Here is a 4,018-nt window from a genome sequence, read left to right as displayed (position 1 = left end):
GGTTGTCTTTCCAACCCTTTCAGGCGGCACTGACTTCATTCCTGACATCTACTATGATGTCTATAAGTGCTGTAAATTGGTGGTTGTCTTTCCAGCCCTTTCAGGTGGCACTGACTTCATTCCTGACATCTACTATGATGTCTATAAGTGGTGTAAATTGGTGGTTGTCTTTCCAGCCCTTTCAGGCAGCACTGATTTCACTCCTGACTGATAACCAACCAGCAGCTAATTTCCCTTTAGATATGAATGACTAAGTAGCACAAAATGGATCAATTGTGTGCATGAGGTTTTGTGGTAACATGTATGGTGTGACTGTGGTTTAGAGTGGAAAGGTGGACACTTGTGAACAGTGGTTTATGTTGCTGAATTTCTGTATTGAGTGGTATGAAGTTTTTGTTACAAATGGTTTAGGCTGGCTTCCATTTAAACTGGAACAATATTGCTTGCTGTCAATGGTTTATGAAATTAAGTTAACCAAAGACAGAGCACCTAACAGCTCTCCCGGCAGTCAGAGTGAACTGTGGTGTTTGTCGTATTTTGTGTGAGAAGACCTCTGTGGTGAGATTGACTGCCTTGATGTGGTACAGTGGTCTGCTATAAAATGACAGTTAAGAATGAGTGTGACATCTGTAGTTCTATGCTACTATTTGGGGAGGGGGCAGCATGGGTGATGGGAGGAGCAATACTAGAACTTACAGTACAAACTGAAAGACTCTGGCTACACTCCTGACTGTATCATGTTATCCACACAGCATTCACACACACACATACACACACACACACACACACACACACACACACACACACACACACACACACACACACACACACACACAAAGTTGTGGCATATACACACATATTATTAACATATCCAGGTTGAGCTTATAGGATAATAGGAGGTTACTAGGCTATTGGCCCTGAGGCCCTTATAAGCCTAGCCTAGTCTATGTTTAGACAAGTCAGCACCCAGAGCCCCAGATGGAATCCCAGGAGTGTATCTTCTGTTTCCCATCCAGTTATCCAGGTTGAAAATCTGTACCTCTGCTACCCTGGCCTTCAGAGCTTTGTGTATTATGAGATTTGAACTCATGGCCCCTGGTTTACAAGACCAGTGCTCTAACCCCTGAGCTAAATTATCACACACACACACACACACACACACACACACACACACACACACACACACACACACACACACACACATGTACACACACACACACACACACACACACACACACACACACACACACACACACACACGCAAACACACACAAACACAGATATATATCTATATATCTATATATATCTATATCTATCTATATATATATATATATATATATATATATATATATATATATATATGCACTCAGGTCACTCCAGAACAAGTACAAATATGACTCTGTCATTGTCCATGTTGGTGTGAATGACCTGAGACGTACCTCCTTGGACTACATGAAAAGGGACATGGAGGAGCTGTCCAATCTTGTAGCACATGCAGGTATGACCCTAGCTTTGAGTAGCATCCTGCCATCACCCAGAATGATACCACAGTACAAGGACAAAATTATTGACTTCAACAATTGGCTAAGCTTCTGGTGTCATTCTAAGGGGATCCAGTATCTGTCTGCCTGGGATGACATGATCGACAAACCACGATGCTTTGCCAGAGATGGCCTGCACCTGTCACCCCTGGGATTCCGGATACTGGCTAAGGCTCTAGCCACCCCTATAGTGCCTTTTTTAGGCAAGGTTCAAATGACAAATTCACCACCCTAACAGGTACAGGCAAGAAGAATCTGAGGGTATTGCTACTCAATGCTAGAAGTCTAAAACTCAAAATGCACTCACTCGAGGCACTCCTTAAAATGGAGAACATCGACATCTGTGCAGTGACAGAGACCTGGTTCAAGGCTCCAGAGAGTACCCCTGCATTACCAGGCTTTAATTCATACCACACCTTTTGGCCACCTAACCTGGACTGAAACACTAAAGGTGGAGGCGTGTCCATATTCATTAAGGATATCCACACCTCCAGGCTAGTTGCTCAGTATAATGCATCCGAGATTATCCAAGTGCAACTAACTCTGGGCAAGACCACAATCCAAATTGTAGCTTGCTACAGATCCCCCACCATGTCCAAGGATTCCCACTCCTCATTTCTTAATACACTGAAAAATATTAGGGTACAACCTAACACCCTAATAATGGGTGATTTCAACTACCCTACCATTAACTGGGAAAACTACTCATGTACCAACTCTTGTGATCAACGTTTTCTGGAATTCATAAATTCCAATGCCATGGATCAACTTATCCACACCCCCACCAGGGGCAGCAATATCCTAGACCTGGTTATTACCAACATGGGCAACCGGTGCTCCACACCAGAGGTCAATTACTCATTGGTCAGATCCAACCACAAGCTAATCACCCTAGACATCCACATCCCTCCCCTACCCCCCATTAGGGAAACCACAGTAAAAAATTTCTCCAAAGCCAACTTCACGCTTCTTAAGACAGAAGTGGCAAACTTCACGACACCCATGCTGATGGACAATAGAGGTATGACTGCTGAATCCTACACAAATGCATTTTATAAGCACTTACATGAGTGCATGGATTGTGCAATCCCTAACAGAACCAAGATGTTAACCTCCAAAAAAAGGAAGCCAATCTGGTGGTCCCCTGCCATAAACAAAATCTACAACAGAAGAAAGAAACTGTTGCAAAAAATAGTAAAATCCCATGATTGGAGAAACTCCCTGGTCAGCCTCAGTAAGAAGCTGAGATCCCTCATAAAATCCTCCAAAGCTAGTTATGAAAACAAAATCATTCCTGTAATCATGGCTGCACAGGTAAGAAACACACTATCCAAAGCCAAGAACACAGCATCCATAGGACCTGACGGCATCCCAGGCTGTGTTCTACATGAACTACAGAATGAACTGGCACCCCACCTAAGTACCATGTTCAATCATAGCCTCACCTCAGGCTATGTGCGCACTGAATGGCACACAGTGACAGTTATCCCACTCCACAAAGCGGGAGCCACCACAGACTCTGGAAACTACCACCCCATTAGCCTAACAAGCCTGGTCTGCAAGGCTATGGAATGTATCATCATGGAACTTATAAACAATGACATTGTTAATCTCCAAACTCAGGACCCCACCCAGTTCGGGTTTGTAAAAGGCAGATCATGTCTCCTAAACCTGATAAACTTCTTTGAAGCAGTCACCAAAGCCGTAGATGAGGGTAAGGTGGTTCACACAGCCTATCTAGATCTCGCCAAGGCTTTCGACACCATCCCCCACTCTGGAATTATAGATAAACTCATTAAACTAGGTATAAATCCCTATGTCACAAGATGGGTTGCCAACTGACTCACTGACAGAACCCACACTGTGAAAGTAGCTGACTCCAAATCCAACTTCTGACCAGTGACAAGTGGAGTACCACAGGGTTCAGTCCAGGGTCCTCTCCTGTTTGGTATCTACTTCTCTGAAGTACAGGCCAACACAGAAGGTCTTTGGCTAACAAAGTTTGCAGATGACTGCAAACTAGGAGCCATAATCAAAACTCCAAAAGATGTGGACATCCCATAAAAGGGCCACGCTGAGACAGATGCCTGGTGTCAAAGCCATGGCATCAAGCTCAATGCCAAAAAGTGCATTGTCATCCCTTTTGGTAAAAACTCAGTACCCATGAACTACCACATAGGCGGTAGTCTACTTAACACTGAAAGTGTGATAAGAGACCTTGGGACACAGGTGGACAGTAGTCTCTCTTTTGATAATCACATCGCCACAGTAGTCAGGAAATCCTTCTACGTGGCACACCTCATCACAAAAGGTTTCTCATCCAGGAAAAAAGAAGTCATTGTTCCCCTCTACTCGTCACTCATTAGACCCATTATAGAGTACAATGCCCCTTTTGGTATGTACCTCACAAGACATCTGCAACAACTGGAAAGGCCACAGAAATACTTCACAAAGAGGATTACCGGCCTCAAAGAGAT

The 4,018-nt window shown here is 44.0% G+C and overlaps 1 non-coding gene across 1 annotated transcript; it reads right to left on the bottom strand.

Moving 5' to 3' along the window:
• Window positions 1-1,065: 1,065 nt before the first annotated feature.
• TRNAT-UGU lies at window positions 1,066-1,142 on the bottom strand. The gene has a single exon. It is a non-coding gene; the product is annotated as a tRNA-Thr (tRNA).
• Between the last annotated feature and the right edge of the window lie 2,876 nt (window positions 1,143-4,018).

Source organism: Protopterus annectens, chromosome 8.part0 (genome assembly GCF_019279795.1).
Source record: "Protopterus annectens isolate FY-2018-M chromosome 8.part0, PAN1.0, whole genome shotgun sequence".
Lineage (NCBI taxonomy): Eukaryota > Metazoa > Chordata > Ceratodontiformes > Protopteridae > Protopterus > Protopterus annectens.
This window is presented reverse-complemented; position numbering and strand designations above follow the sequence as displayed.